The sequence below is a fragment of the Ambystoma mexicanum genome, chromosome 5q (genome assembly GCF_040938575.1).
Source record: "Ambystoma mexicanum isolate Mex_15411 chromosome 5q, UKY_AmexF1_1, whole genome shotgun sequence".
Taxonomy (NCBI): domain Eukaryota; kingdom Metazoa; phylum Chordata; class Amphibia; order Caudata; family Ambystomatidae; genus Ambystoma; species Ambystoma mexicanum.
This window is the reverse complement of record NC_090933.1, coordinates 464367408-464383895: the sequence shown is the minus strand read 5'-3', so window position 1 is coordinate 464383895 and position 16488 is coordinate 464367408.

Below are 16488 nucleotides of genomic sequence, written 5' to 3'. Positions count from 1 at the left end.
GATCTTCCGTGAATATTTTTTAAGTCTCAAGGCTATCACTTCCGTAAACTCTTTTTCGTCTGTTTGAAGTGATGAAATAGGCCTACATGACCGGCATGTTGGTGAATGTTTCCTTCTTTTAACATGAACTGCACTGTTAAAAACTCAGCAGTGTGCAAAATAGTTATCAAATATTCCGAAGTGCTGCTTGTAAAATGTGGTTTTAATTCCACCTGCACCTGGCACTATTTCGCTCTAGAGCTGCTTGATCACTTGCCTAATCTCTTTTGTTGATTTATCCTCATATAATTCCTGCTTCAATCATAAGTAGAAGGCAACCCTCAAAATGGCCGCCAATTTGACACTCTGTTGGTATTTTCTTCTTGATCCTGATACAATTCACCCAGAATCTTCCTGGTCTCTTCTACCTCGTCTGTTCGATTGAACCCCAAACTTTACCAATCCTGAATTGACATTAATTCTCTTTTAATTGCCATGCATAATGGGCTCCAGACCCTCCTTCGTATATTGACATGGTTTGGACAGTATGTGCTCAATGGGCAGAAGGGCCTGGCAGCCATTTGGAGGTCCTGGCAGAAAACCTTCTGTCTTAAGAGGGTTATCATACCGAGAAAATATTGCACATGCGAATGTTGGTGGAAGTAGTGCGAATATTGCTGGATAAACTCTCAGGGAATAATAACGGGCTTCATTCCCCATGTATCACAACATAAGGAAAGAAGAAAATGAAATGCAAAGGTCAGCGGCTGTTTTTGGATTGATGAGATAGTTGGTAAGGGAGATTAGAGCTGTTGTGAGCGGCATTTGACATGTTTTTGGTTAATTTTATTTTCAGTGTTTCCAGAACTATTGATGGAGTCTCGGTAGTCAGTTGGTGATGCACACACCAGGTTTAAGGTTGGGGTGCACGGCTTTGGTGACACCAGTCGGTAGCATTCAGCTGGTAGCACAAAGGTAGCCAGGCTCCAGATGGAGGCCCGTAATCGGTCTGACTTACTGTCGAAATGCATTTTGGAGGTCCAAGTCGACCAGAGCTGGTGGGTCAACACAGAAGTGTCATTGTACTGGCATGGTTGAGGAGCAAGTGCCAATGGACAACCAAGCCCACTGCAATTACCCTGATGTCCCTGTTCCTGCTGGGTAATGCCATTATGGGAAGCCAGGATCTGGGTCTTAACCCTGCTCATTCAGATCTCCCTCTAATGCAGGGGTCTTCATCCTGCAGCTCTTCTGATGTTTTGGAATATGACTCCCATGATCCCTCATGACTGTCTATGCTGGCCAGGGGTGATGGCAGTTGCAATTCAAAACGTTCACGCCTCTAAATTCCTGTCTGGTCTGAACAAGAATGGTGTGGTATACACTGGCGTTATCTATCGCCTTTCACATCACAATGTTAACCACCTCACTCTCAATTTAGTTTGATGCCCGCAATTAAAGCAGTTATATATCATGCGTGGACTGACACCAGTGTTAATGTGGTCCTGATATGTAAGTGAGGTGTGACATGGCGATGTCTTTGCTTTATTTCTGGAAACTCATATCCTCATATTGGAATCAGAATTATAGCTAAAAAGCAGTTTTTTTTGTTTACATCGTTATCACTGCATACATTGTATAACAAAGTCAGAAAAATAAACGTGTTTGGTTGACAGGCAGAACGGGCATTTCTTCTCTGACTGTGGGATTCACTAGTAAAGCAATTAATTACACCCATGTGAAGCGTCCTTGACTTATTATCTGCAGCTGAGGAAGGAGTGTGGCATTCCAACGGCAGGTTCTTTTGAAATGTTGCAGACACGATGTCAACAGGCTGACAGTCTTCCACGTGACCTTCGCCAGATGCATCGAGAAGCTCACTTTGAAGGCGCAGCATTCCGTTATTTTTCTTGTTTTTTCAGCATCGGACGATTCACTGGGGCGCACTATTTTGGGCAATGCATGCCTTCATTTGCAATTGCCGTACTTTCTCTAGCTCGAATACATCTTTCTTCCAAAAACTGCATTCCTTATATGTGCGCCTGCATATGGGCATACTGTTAATGTAAATGTTAAAGGACATTTGTACCGCGCACTATCACCACCGGAGTGGCCCCCTGGCGATCTTGCGGCTCTGAAAGAGGAAGGGAGGGTGAGTTAGTGGGAGCAAGCTGGAAAAGTGCAAGATAGCAGTGATATGCTGTTGGAGGCCTCAGCCCGATGGGTCTGTTGGCTGGGCCTGGGGTGTTTGCGGCTGGTAGTCGTCGTGTACTGTTGTGCTAGTCTATGTGTGTTTTGTTGTTTTGTTGTTTCAGTGTAGTGAAGTTTGTGCGGTTTGTTGTGCTGTAGGTTTGTGGTTGTGTTTGGTTTGGAGTTTGAGAGGTGTATGCAGAGGAGGACATTTTTGGTGGAGTTGGTTAGTTGGTATCTCTATCCTGAATTGTCTTGTTGGGCTACCGTAATCTCTCCAGATAGGACGGGACACCCTGCGCGTATGTCTTGATCTGGGCAGGTCCGGCATTCAATGTCCCTTTCAGATCTCGTTCCCACCTCCATGAGTCTCTCTCACAACGCCACCTGTTCTCCCTACTCACTTAAAGGGACAGTGCACCTGCCAGTGTCCATAACTCAGTTAGTGTGGCGATAGGCGATAACCCTATAATTCCAAAGCCTTGTGTTATCTATTAGCAACTAAGGGGCGAGTGAGGATGTTGGATAGGATTGGCTGCAGTTGTTAACGCCGTCTCTATGGGTGTCGCCTGTGTTCAATTCCACCCAATGTCACCCGTCCCGGTGCCGTGGGTGCTTCTTAGTCGGTTCTGGGAGCTTGTCAGTGTCCTTTTTGGTTTAGTAATTCTTTTTCCTTTCTGTTGTTTCGGTTTTCAGTTTTAGTCTGTGGTGTTGAAGAGCCAGGTTTTTAGGAGTTTTCTGAATTTGAGGTGATCTTTGGTGTTTCTTATTTCTTTTGGGATGTTGTTCCAGGTTTTTGCAGCTAAGTGGTAGAAGGATGTGCCTCCAAGTTTTTTCTTAAGGTATGGTTTTAGTTCCAAGCGGATTTCGTTGCTTGACCTGAGGAGTCTCGTTGGCTTGTAGATTATTTTCTTTTGTAGGAATTCTGCTCCTTGTCCAAAGATTGCCCTGTGCGTTATGCACATTTTTTTTAAGGTGATGCGCTGTTTTACTGGGAGCCAGTGTAATGTTTTTAGGGCAGGAGTGATGTGGTCTCTTCTGGATAGTTTGAGGAGTAGTCTGGCTGCTGAATTTTGGATCTGTTGCAGTTTCTTCAGGAGATATTCTGGTAATCCGAGGTAGAGGCTGTTTGCGTAGTTGATTCTTGACATGACGAGGGCAGCGATAGTGAGTGTTTTGTGCGTGAAGGAGAGGACAGGTAGGATTCTTCTTGCTGTGTGGAGGAGGAAGAAATATTTATTGACTGTTGCATTTATTTGTAGTTCTAAGGTTAGGGTGTTGTCCATCAGGACTCCCAGATTTTTTACTACCTCAGACGTGATGGTGCGGTTCTGATTTCCGTTGGCCACGGGATGGCGGTTTCATTCTCTTGGTCATTGGGCATGATTATGATTTCTGTTTTTCCTGGGTTGATTTTCGGTTTGTTGGCATTCATCTAGTTGAAGACTTCTTTTAGGCAGTTGATTAGGGTTGAGTGATCGGGTTGGGTGTCTTTGATTTTGTAGATGATTTGAGTGTCATCTGCGTAGTTGTAGCATGCAATGTTGTATTTTTGGAAGATTCTGATAACTGGGATCTGGTGGATGTTGATGTACAGTGGTGATAGTGAGGATCCTTGTGGCACTCCACAGTCGTTAACTCGTGGGGTGGATTTGAAGGGTTTAATTCATACGGTTTCTGTTCTGTCTGCTAGGAATGATTTAGTCCAGTGTAGTGTTGTGTCTGTTATGCCTATGTCTTCTAATCTTTTGGTTAGGGTGTCACAGCTAACTGTGTCGAAGGCTGCAGAGAGGTCGAGCGGAATAAGGGCTGAGGTTGTGTTTGAGTCTGCGTTAGTTTTTAGGTCATCCCAGATGGGTAGTAATGCTGTTTCCATTCCTCTTGCGGGTCTGAATCCTACTTGAGCTTGTTCTAGCAGGTGTTGTTTTTCTACGTGTTCTCGGGTTAGTTTGTATACGTAGATTTCCAGTAGTTTTGCCGGGTAGGATGATCAGGTGTTCGTGGTTGATGGCTATGTTGGTGATGCCTTCTATGAAGTTGTTGATGAAGGCTGCATCATATGTCAGAGGTCTGTACACCAAGATGAATGTGATGTTGTTTTTTGGGCTTGCTGTTAGGTGTATAACCATGGTTTCGCAGTTGAGGATGTTGAGTGGTTCGTCAGTTTTTATTTTCAGGTGTTCTTTGAATGCTATTGCAATGCCTCCTCCTTTTTTGTTTTTCTTGTTTATTTGAAGGCATTTGAAGTTGGTTGGAAGGCAGCTTTGGAGTGTGATTTTGTAGTTGTCGTCCAGCCATGTTTCTGTGATGAATAGGATGTCAATGCCGTTGTCATCAAGTAGGTCGAAGATCTCTGTAGAGTGTTTTGACATGGATGTGGCGTTTATTAGATTGCAGTGGAGTTTGGAGGTGTAGTTTTGTATGCCTTTTCTTGTTAGGGTCTTCTTCTGATTTTGTTGAGGTGTAGGTTTCGGGGTGTCGGTGTCGGCATCTTCGAAAAGTTCTTCTAGATTTTGTCTTGGGTTTTTGTTTTCATTGGGTTCGTCTTCCAGGAGTTGTGGTTGTTGATTGGGTGTTCTTCTTGCTTCGGTGATGTAAGGTGTTATCTCATTGTTCGTGTGTTTGTTATTTCTGGTGTTGTTCATCCTTGTTCTGCATGCTTTTGTTAGGTTGTTTAGTGTTGCCGCTTCTAGCGTTGGGTTGGTTTGGTCTGGTGACCAGTTGTCTGCGAGGTACGGAGTTAAGTAGAGGGATTTGTCTCTTCTCTCAGTCTTGGTTCAATTTTTGTTCCTGTCTGTGGGGGTGCTTTATGTAGTTGTGATTCTTTGTTGCTGTTCAGCAGTGTTTGTTCTTTCTTCTCTTTTTCTTTCCCTTGGAATGGGTTGTTTGCGCGGCATTACAGGATTGAGAGTTGATTAGTCTTTGTTTGCTGATGTCTAGTTGGTTCTGTTTTAGTCTGGTTGTCTTGTGGTGTAGTACTGGGTGTGTAGGGGTGTCCTCAACCAGTTTGAGCTCTGTCTGTGGGTGGTATTCCAGCTAAAGTTGCTGACTCGTTCAGTCATTGTCTTGGGGTTGAGGGGTAGGGGAGGTGGTTATATAGTTGGGTGTTATCGGTGGCTCTCTTTAGTGTCCATCTCCTTGTACGCGGTTCACTGCGGTGGGGTGGCTATGTGGTTTAAGAGGGATATCAACTAGTTGATGAGTGACTTTGAGGGGCACTGCTAGGACTTGCGCCTTATTAGGCGTGAGCCCCTAATCAGTGTGTCACTCCACCGTAATTCAGTAATGGGTTCTGTCTCACTTTAGAGTGAGGTGGTTAGCGAAATTTGAGAGACCTGTATGGTGGGAGAGAGGCCTATTGATGCAATCTGAACATCACACAATGCAATCTGGGCATGGAACCCCTACTGGATTTGAGAGACCTGTATAGTGGGAGAGAGGCCTATCAATGCAATCTGAACAGCACACAATGCAATTTGGACACAGAACCTCTGCTAGATTTGAGAGACCTGTATAGTGGGAGAGAGGCCTATCAGTGCAATCTGAACATCACACAATGCAATTTCAACACAGAACCCCTGCTAGATTTGAGAGACCTGTATAGTGGGAGAGAGGCCTATCAATGCATCTGAACGTCACAAAATGCAATTTGGACATGGAACCCCTATTGGATTTGAGAGACCTGCATAGTGGGAGAGTGGCCTATCAGTGCAATCAGAACATCACACAATGCAATTTGGACACAGAACTTCTACTGGATTTAAGAGACCTGTATAGTGGGAGAAAGGCCCATCAATGCAATCGGAATGGCACACGATGAAATTCGGACACAGAACCCCTGCTAGAGTTGAGAGACCGGCATAGTGGGAGAGAGGCCCATCAATGCAATCTGAATGGCACACGATGCAATTCGGACACAGAACCCCTGCTAGAGTTGAGAGACCGGCATAGTGGGAGAGAGGCCTATCAGTGCATTCGGAACATCACACAATGCAATTTGGACACAGAACCCCTGCTAGACTTGAGAGACCTGTATAGTGGGAGAGAGGTCTAACAATGCAATCTGAACATCACACAATGCAATTTGGAGGTGGAACCCTTACTGGATTTGAGAGACCTGTAGTGTGAGAGTGGTTCACGATCTGCAGGTTTGTTGGGTACCGTATTACATAGTTTGATTAGTCTTACTTGAGGGTGTGAGAGGGGCGATGGGGAATAATCACACTGTTTGGCGTTGGTTAGCTAAGTGGCTAGGATTCTAGGGTAGAGTTGTAGCTCTCCCCTAACTGGGCCACTCCTACCTTACTGGTCCTTGTAGTTGATGGTTGATGGCTGGCCACCGGCTTCCCGCGCGGACACTTGCCGACACCCTCCTGGGGCCGCCTCTGTCGGAGCCGCCCTCAGCCCTGGCGCCCTTAGCCGCAGGGGGCTGCCCTAGGAAGACCGGTAATGAAGGCTGAGAGGACCACTGAGAGCGGGTTGGGGGGGTTGGGAGGCGGGAGGGAAGGGGAAGCAAGGAGTGGGCGCAGGGTAGGAGTGGATGCAGCGCGGGTCGTAGGCAGTCTGGGGCTGAAGCAGGCATTCACCGGGGTCCAGTCTGCGAGTGCAGAGGGTGGATGTAGTGCGGGTTGTAGGCCCATCTGAGAGGATTCCCAGCGCCAATCAGGCTCGGTGTTGTGGGATGGGAGACACCAATCAGGGGTGGAGGCGGGCAGTAGGGGAGGAACTAGGGAAGGGGAAGCAAGCGCAGGGAGGCCGACTCCACGGGATACACGCAGGCCTGGGGGCACCTAGAGAGGTGAAATGGAGTCACATAGCGGTCTGGGGCTGAAGCGGGCACTCACTGGGGTCCAGTCTGCAAGTGCAGAGGGCGGATGAAGCGGGTCGTAGGCCCCGCTGAGAGGATTCCCAGCGCCAATCAAGCTTGGTGTTATGGATGGGAGAGACCAATCAGGGGTGGATGCGGGCAGTAGGGGAGGAACTAGGGAAGGGGAAGCAAGCACATACTGCTATTTGGGTCGCACCTCCTAGGTCTTTAGGGGAAACAGAACTGCACGCTGCTTTTAGTTGCAGACTCTTGTGCATTCTTGGGCGTCACAAACGGTTCAAGAATGTTTGCCACTGTAAAGGGGAAATGTCATATGGAGGCCACCTCCAAACTGCCTATCCTGACCAGTAAAATGCTCTAAGCTGAATGGGCTCAGTCTCTGCAGATGCATCAATCCCTTGACTGAAAAAACCCTCAAATTCCATCCTCCTCAGACATTTCTACTTCTTTACCTAATTTCTCCAACTCCTGTGGGGCAGAAGCCCATGTCTCTGGCATAAGACACCTTCTTGAAACAGCGCCTCAATGCCTCTGGGCTGTAGGCGCTTTACAAATACAAAAATAAATAAATAAAAGATAATGCAGTAAAAGCTCTGCTTGGGGAACCTTTGCCACTCAAACCCCTTCCTCCAACTACTACCTCAGGTCGGGCATACTCAAGCATATAAAAAAAAAACATTCTCCCAGCAAATCCTGTTATATGCAAGAAGGTTGCCAAAAGCAACTTTGGAACACACGTGCTATAACTCCTGTACAAACACACGTCATGTAGAAGATTCTGCACTACTCAATCTCTCAACATTAAACCAATTTTGAACTGGAACAACTTCGTTTTTGACATTTAAAAGCAAATCATCACAATACAGTCTGCCTTCCCAGCAGCTGACTCCTTCCTACTGTGCTAAGATTTTCTGAACATGCTCATAATGTTAGTCTGTGTTCAGCTCTGCTGGATGATTCCAATTGAAATTTCAGCATGGAGGAGAAAGTAGAAAACCAGGTGTCGTTGAAGGGAGCATAGTGCAGTGCACAGAAGGAAGATCCCCCAAGTTTCCATGTATGTCACATACCCTGGAAGTTATTGTGTGCATCTAAGAGGTGAGACGGAAAAAGAGTAGTTGCTAAACCTATGCTGTTGATTCCCTTGGGCCTGCTCCTACCCCCACCTGCGAGGCTAAGAACCTCTGCGTCATTTTCGACTCCACACTTTCCTTCTCTTCCCACATCTCTGATGTCTCTAAAAAGGCAAACTTCCTACTGCACCTCCTCAGCGGTATTCTGCCTTTCCTCTCCTTCCGCCAGAAGCTCACTGTCTCTCGAGCCCTGGTTCTCTCTAGGTTGGATTATTTCAACTGCCTCTTTCTAAATCTACCTGCTTCTACTCTCAGCCCTTTGCAACTTATCCGGAACAGGACTGCAAAACGTGTCCTTGGCCTCAAGCCCTGGGATCGTATCTCTCCAGCCCTGAAATCTCTCCATTGGCTCCTTTGCATTGTCAACAAAACTTTCTGGGGCCTCGGTCCAAAATACCTTCAGCTGTCCCTCGATAAATACCTTTGCTCCTCCACCTCTAACTCTCTCAGGGTCTGCCATTTTTCAAAGGAACCAGCTCGGGGTAGATCTCTGTCTTCGGCGGGGGCCTCCCTCTGGAACAGCCTCCCTGCCACTCTGTAACTTGAGGAGAACCATCTACGGTTCCAGAAGCACCTCAAGACCTTCCTCTTTGCTTCTGCCTTCACTCCTTCTCTCCCCAGCTGATCTTTTCTGTCTCGGTATCGTGCACCTGGTTACCCTCTGACTTTCGGGGCCAGGTTTCTGCTTACCCTGCCACACACCCGCACTGCCTCCTGCCAATCCCTTGCACTTGGGTCTGTATATGTAACCCTACAGTCCCCCCCCCTTTATTCTGCACTTATCAGACACACCCTGTCTTTTGCCTTACATATAGCATTTGCCACTTGCTGGCTGCACTACCACCGTTTGTTGCTTTTCATTATTTATTTATTTATTATTTATTTATTTTTATTCCTTAGCTCAGCACTTTCCACTTTCTCCCCCCTCCTTTGCACTTTCCTTTGTCCCTCCCCCATGCACTTGCGCATTCTCAATGTTACTGGGCCTAGTAAGATGGTTGTTTTGTTTCTCCCTTGTTCCCCTCCCTTGCCTCGTCATGATCTGAAACACTTGTGAACGAGCATGATACAAATAAAATATCAATAATATGGTCCAGTCAGCAAGTCTCCTCTCAGTAGTAAGAAGTGTCTGACCCTGATAGAGATGCGAGCCAATGTCAGAATGAAGCCCCCCCAACCAAACGTCAGACCATGCAGCCTGCTAGTCAATAGAAGACAGCTTTGTGTTATTATGGAGCACAGCGTTACATATCGATGCAGATTATAATGTCCTGATACCTGCGTGAGCCAGCAGTCACACATATGCAAGGTATATAAGCAACCATGTGAAGGCAATGCTATGTGATACGACCTGGAAATAAAGGAGTTCTGCCAGATGCTCACAAAGGAAGATTAATCGGCAGATGACACAAATAACATGTCTCTTGGGTGTATGTGTGTCCCTGACCCGTGTGTTGGGCCCCATCACAGCACACACATGGTAACTGTAAATGATGACCATCTGGTGAGGGTGTAGATGCCCTGGCTTTTTCAATATGTATTAATATTAGTACCCGGCGAGGGAGAATCAGAATGAAAAAACCATTCTGATTGGCTCTCGCCAGGGCATTACCCGGCCGGAATCCCTCCGATTCCATGCCTTTGTCCCCAGCAGGGGTTTTGGCAGCCCCTCAGCCAATGAGGACGCTCGAAGCGGGGCCATCCCCGCTCAGAGCCACCACACGGCTGGAGGCCACCTTCATCCCCCACTGGGGATTAAGATATGTTTTTTTTGTTGTTATTGTTTTTCCTCCCCCCTCCCGGCCCTCCCGGGCCTCCCAACCCCACTTACCTTCTGTTCTGCCTGCTTTATCCCCAGCGGGGGACGATGGCAGCCTCCAGCCATGTGGAGACTCGAAGCGGTGCCATACCTGCTCCGAGCCTCCACACGGCTGGATGCTTTCATCGTCCCCTGCCGGGGACCCAGGTACACACCCAGGTTTTATTGGCCAGGAGTCTTTGCTGATATTAAGAACTTTGTACTGACCTATGAGATATGTCAGAAAACAGCAACTACTCCAGTTCCGGCCACCCCACTACAACCCTTGCCCATCATTGATGTACCAGTCTCAAGGATAGCGATGGACATAGTGGGCACATTAGGGACATCTAAGCTAAGAAATCGATAAACCCTGGTGATTATGGATTATGACACTCTCTATCCAGAGTTTTTTCCCCTGTGCAATAACACAACACAACTGATATTGAAGCATGTATTACCATTCTTCTCAAGAGTAGCATTCCAAAAAGAGATCCTTTCATACCAGGGCACCACCTTTATCTCTCGTTTGATGATATGAAATGATATTTATAACATGCTTAATACCCCGAGGTTTCTGAGCGCAGACCCGAGGATCGAACCTATGTTGTTCCATGTCATCTTGCTTCCAAGGGGAGCACGTTGCCACTGAGCTATCCTCCTGAGACAATGCAGGAAGTAAAATAAATGCTCAATATACAGGAAGCAAAATAAATGCTCAATATTAAAACCATAAAAACCTCAGTTTATCATCCACAAATCAACAGATTCGTGGAGCATTAATTAAACATTAAAATAATGACTACGCAAGTTGGTTGAAACTGATGAAAAAAACTGGGATGTGATGATACTCTAAGCTTTGTTCACATTCAAGAAAAACATAGCTTTCCTGGCATATTCCTACGAGAGGGATCCCTGGGATGTGTTAGACATGCTGAGAGAAACCTGGGAGGAAAGGGAGGAAGCTATTTTACCCATTTGTCAGTCTGCACAAAAATGAAAAGCTCATATGGCAGCAATATGAGAAATCGTAGACAAACAGGGAACAAAAACAACAACGGGTGACATATAATAAGCATACTGTACCCTGTAACCTTTCAGTTGGTTCTTCTTCCCACCACAAAAAACAAAATGATTTCCAAGTGACACAGACCATATATTTATTTATTTATTTATTTATTTATTTATTTAATTAATGTGATACAGTCTATTTAATAAACTTTACACATATTGATAACTAAACGCATATATAAACTAAGCTTCAAATGAACAGAATAGTAACAATATAGCAATATGATAAATAATAAGCCATATACACATATAAAATCAATCTAAAAGGTCAAGTAGCATGTAAAAAGTAGAAAGAAAGAGACAGTACAAATTTACACAATAACACCCACAATGTCCACTATGATATACGGACAGTAATTCAAGGCGGTAAACTAGACTTAGTCCATTTCTCACAACTACAGTACCAAGGGAACTCACAGCACAGCCGATTACCTCGTCTCAAGGCAGGGGCAGTGATTACTTTAGGATACGAGTACTAATTTCAGATCTGAATATCCAATATTTCTTCTATCCTAGTCCAGATGTTGAAGAGAGCTAACATTACTTGCATACTCTCAGAATTCATGCAGTGATGCCAGAATAATGACGTTCCGATTGATGCTAGATTATGGGAGAACTTCCCCAAGTGACATTGGATTACATTGATCATAGTACCACATTCTGTCAAGACATGTCTTGCTGACTCTAATACATTGCTTCCTTTACACAACCGACAAGTGCGTTGTTCCACTGGCAACTGCAATCTTCTGCCCGTGACCAACAGGATAGGGAGTTGGTCCAGCCTTAATAGAAGAATAAATCGTCGCAGTTTTTTAGAAGGGCAGAGATTGAGATACCCTTGGGGTTGCATGAATGAGTATAACCTGTATTGTACAAATGCGTAGACCAGACCATATAAAAACATGGAAAAGAAAGGACTTTTGAATTATCTCATCTCTCAGCCAGATAGATGACAGAAAAGCCAAATCTATCATATCAACTTGCTCAAAGAATGGAGAGTAGACTCAAGCCAAAATACCACTGTCACTATAGCTGCTCGCCTTACTGACTCTGATAGAGAACATACCTTATTTACCTCTGACCTATACCCTTCACAACAGACCAACATTAGTGACTTACTGGACCAATTTACTGAGGTATTCTCAGAACCACCACGCAGGGTGATTAATTTCTTCCATTTTATTAGAACTCCAGCAAGGAAGACTATGAATTAAAAACCATATTGAATCCCTGAAGCTCGTAAGAAAATAATTGAGCAAGAGGTAGAGGAGATGCTCAAGGCAGATATAATTGAGCCCTCTGAGAGCCTTTGGTCCTCCCCTATTGTCTTAATAGCAAAACCAGATGCATCCTGGAGGTTCAGTATAGCCTTCAGAAAACTAAATTCAATCTCCGTGTTTGATAATGACCCCATACTGAGAATTGAAGATCTGATTGAAAAGTTGTGCTCAGCCAGGTACATATCAACCTTAGATCTAACCAAGGGGTATTGGCAGGTCCCATTGAATCCCTCTGATTGAGAAAAAAACAGCCTTCTCAACACCTCATGTTACCTTTCATTTTACCTTTCATTTTACCTTTCAGTCTTCATGGGGCCCCAGCCACTTTTCAGAGGCTAGTGGATAAACTGTGAAATCCCTACTCAGCTGTCTGCAGAGCATATGTGGATAATATTGTGATAACCGGCTTCAACATGTCCATCACCTGTATGAAATCACTCGGGCAATTAAGAAAAGCTGGCCTCACAGCTAATCCACAAAATAGCTAAATTTAGGGAATGCCCTGATACAACCACAAACTGAAAAAGTGAAACCAGTGAAGGCAGTCTGTGTAAATGGCAGTTTCTATGTCCCTTTTCATTTTTCAATATAGTACATGACTGTTAATTTCCCCACTGTATTCAATGTATTGCATGACTTCATTTTCCAAAGTATTGGGTGACTTTCATTTTTCCCAAATGTATTTTCTTCTGTGTTCCCTGCACTGTGTGGGGGGGTTGTGGACCCAAGACATGATCCCTCCAAGAACCAGTTCTACCTGTTGCTCAGCTGCAGCCTGGAACCCCTTTCAACTCTTCCTCCCACTTGCCCCCAACCTATAATTTCTCTCTCCCCTTTGTCCTGGCGTGAAGCCTCTCTGAGCCCTGCAAAACAAGTTCCACGTGTTGTGTTCATCATGGGTGGGTGGCTCTGCAAAGCCACTTGTCAACACCTTGTAATTATCCTACCCTCTACCAAGTCACCAAGCTAGCCCCTGACCTCTTGCACCTTTTCTGAGAAGCTCCTCCATTCCCCAGTCCTGGAATAAACCTCACCTCTGGGCCCACACCACTCTGCACTCTATAATTTCAACCCCCCTGACCTTGAAATCACACAGAACACCTGAACATGTGTGGCCAACCCTGCAATCCCATCTCCCCTGAAAATCATACAAAACCTGCCCCTGGCAACACATGTTTTGTTCCTGGGTGAGGGTCTGGCCCTGGAGTGAACGGGAAAACAGTCCTATATAAGCCTGTGGAAAGAGGACTGGTCTCCATATTTTTGGTTGCTGGTGGTGGTTTGCTGAGGGGGGCAGCAGAGCTGAAGAGGCCCCTTCCACAGGTACCCTTGTCTTCTGTCTCCATCCTTCCCCTCCTATTTTCCTCATCCCGCTCTATTGTTCCACCAGGAGGGCTCCTGGCCTGTCTGATTTGCCCCCATATCTCTCTCTCCCTGTGTCTCCGTCTCTCTGTGTGTGTGTGCCTCTCTGTCTCCCTGTGTCTCTGTCCCTCTCCTTGTGTTTCTAATGTTTTGGTGTCTCTCTCCCTGTGTCTTTGTGTCTCTTTACCTCTCCCTGTGTCTCTGTCTGTATGCCTGTGCCTGGTGCCTGTCTCCCACCTCCTGTGTCTTTGCGCCAGTCTCCCTCTCCCTGTGTCTCTGTGCTGTCTCCCTCTCTGGGCCTGTCTCCCTCTCCATGTGTCTCTGTGCCCATCTCCCTCTCCCTATGTCTCTCTCTCACTGTGTGTAACTCACTGTGCCTCTCTGCTCTCTCCCTTTCTATTGCTCCCTTTCTCCCTATCCTTTTCTTTCTCTCTCCCTTTCTTTCTCTCTCTCTCCCTTTCTTTCTATCTCCCCTTCGTTCTCTGTTTTCCCCCTCACCATCTCTAGCAGCTCCTCTCCAACTCCCTCTCCAACCCTTCCCTTTCTCCCTTGGTGTCCCTCCCCCCCTGCACCCAACGGTACTCCCCAGGCCCCATGTTCCATGCCAGTGGGTGTGCCTCACTAGTCCAGTGTGTCTAATGAAACCAGATGACAATGAGTTTACTCCTCTTCCTGTAAAAAATCTGTTCCTGGTACCTACAAAGAGCTTGGTGCCTTCATTGTGTTCCCACCTTTCAGTGTAGCATGCCTGCTATTGCCAGAGGGGGGACCCAGTCTGTATGCGTACACAACGCACCCCACCAGGTCTTTTGATTCCCTGGTTCAAAACTGTGGGCCTTACTGAGTTCTCCCAAATGGCATCCCCCATTGTGGCCTTCTATGCGCTTCTACAAGTCCAACAGTCTCATGTTCCCAAATCCTACAGAGGATTCTGTGCCTTCCTGTCAGGAATTGATAACACTTTCTTTAACTCCTCCTCACCTGTTTCTTCAAATGAACCTTCTTGTCTCTCATCTTCTAGGTTTCTTTACTTCCTTAGTCATCCTTTCTTTTTTTGATGTAAATAGGGATGCCCTCTCTCGGTGGCCACCGTGACCGGGAGAAAACCCAGGTCCTAGGGACTCCCGGGGAGCATGCTCCTAAAAAACAGGGAAAAAGCCAATAGCTGAAAAAACTATGTATAGTGGTGTAGTGGCATTCTTCTTGTGAGAGTTTGAATGAAGTAACAGAAGTCTAAGCTACAGGAATCCAGTGAAAGGTCTTGAGGCAATGTCCAGTAAAGTCTATTAACCTTACACTTAGCAGAGATACATAATCCTTGCAGTTTCTCAGAATGGGCAAAATAAACCAGTTTGTAGGCAGCAGCTCCTCTCAAATGACCACCAGGGAAAAGATCCAAAAAATTACTGGCAAACGAATGGAGAAAGGAGAGCATGGACGGAATAGAAGAGAATAGTGACAGTGCTGTGAGTGGCTGAAAAGAGGAGACTAGAAAGAAACTCAGTACTAACAAGTAGAGGGCAAGGGGAGTCGCAGCAAATGGCCCAAAGATGGGCAGCTGAAAGATAGTTGAAACAAAGGAAGGAATAGTACAGAGGAGTAGATTAACTCAATCACCAGCGAGCTGAGCAATAGTCAAAAGGAAGTACCGTTAATACAAAGGGAGAAAAAAGCTACGGTGCGCAAAAGTAAAGTGAAAGCAAATCAAAGCAAAAAATACCTTAGGAGATGTATGCTCCAAACGTGCGTGAAGGCAGGAATAGAAATACAAGTAACCAAAAGTAAGCAGAGCACGAAAGCAAGTAAGGTGAGTCTCTATGGAACAGAGACAAGCAGCATCAGACAGAATAGATGATACAACGCACCGGAAGAAGGGTCAGAATGTGTTAAATGAGTTCCGGAGGCCATATTGGAAATAAACTAGACTGTCAGCACGGAACATGCATATCCATGTTAGGAGTATCTCCATTTCTGCCATATCTTCCAGGATTGATGCATGACAGTATGCCCCGTTCGATGTCGGCTTCCTCCAGGCTTGCCCGGATACAACCTATGGAACCGCTGTATCAATCTAGTGGCATGTATCTGAGACCTTGGTTCCCATGTCCTTTCTGTCTTGGGAGAGCCTTTCCAATGGACCAAATATTGCAGTGTTCCTTTTCTGTAACGGGCGTCCACTAACCTGGCAACCTCATATTCTTCTGGATCAGAGGGTGAAGAGACCATGGTCTTCTTAAATGTTCTCCTGAAGGGATCTTGCTGGTACGTCTTGGGGAGAGATGCATGGAACACTGGATGGATCCTTTTAAGACTGTGAGGCAGTTGTAGTTTAAAGGCCACTGGATTGATCTTTGAAAGAATGCGATATGGCCCTATGTAACAAGGTGAAAACTTGCCCACATGTCCCTAATGAGGTAGGTATCGAATCGATAACCAGACTCGTGTTCGGGGTTCCCATTGGGGGTTGGAACTCCTCTTGGTATCTGCATATCTCTTGATTTTTCTGCTTTCTTCTAAAGCTAGCAAAGCCTCCTTATGTGCTTTATTTATTTCGCATAGAACCTTATCTACCGCTGGAGTTTTAGAAGTCAGATGGCCTACCTCCAGTAGGTGATGTGGGTGATAACCGTAGGTGTATTTGAAAGGGCTCATCTTAGTTGCAGAATGAAATGTGTTATTATATTCGAATTCCGCCATGGGAATTAAAGAATCCCAATTGTCCTGTTCTTTGTTACAAAAGCAACAGAGGTACTGTTCTAGATTAGCATTTAGCCTCTCTGTCTGGCCATTTGATTGTGGGTGATAACCCGAAGAAAGTGCCCTCTGTATCCCCAGATGATCACAAAG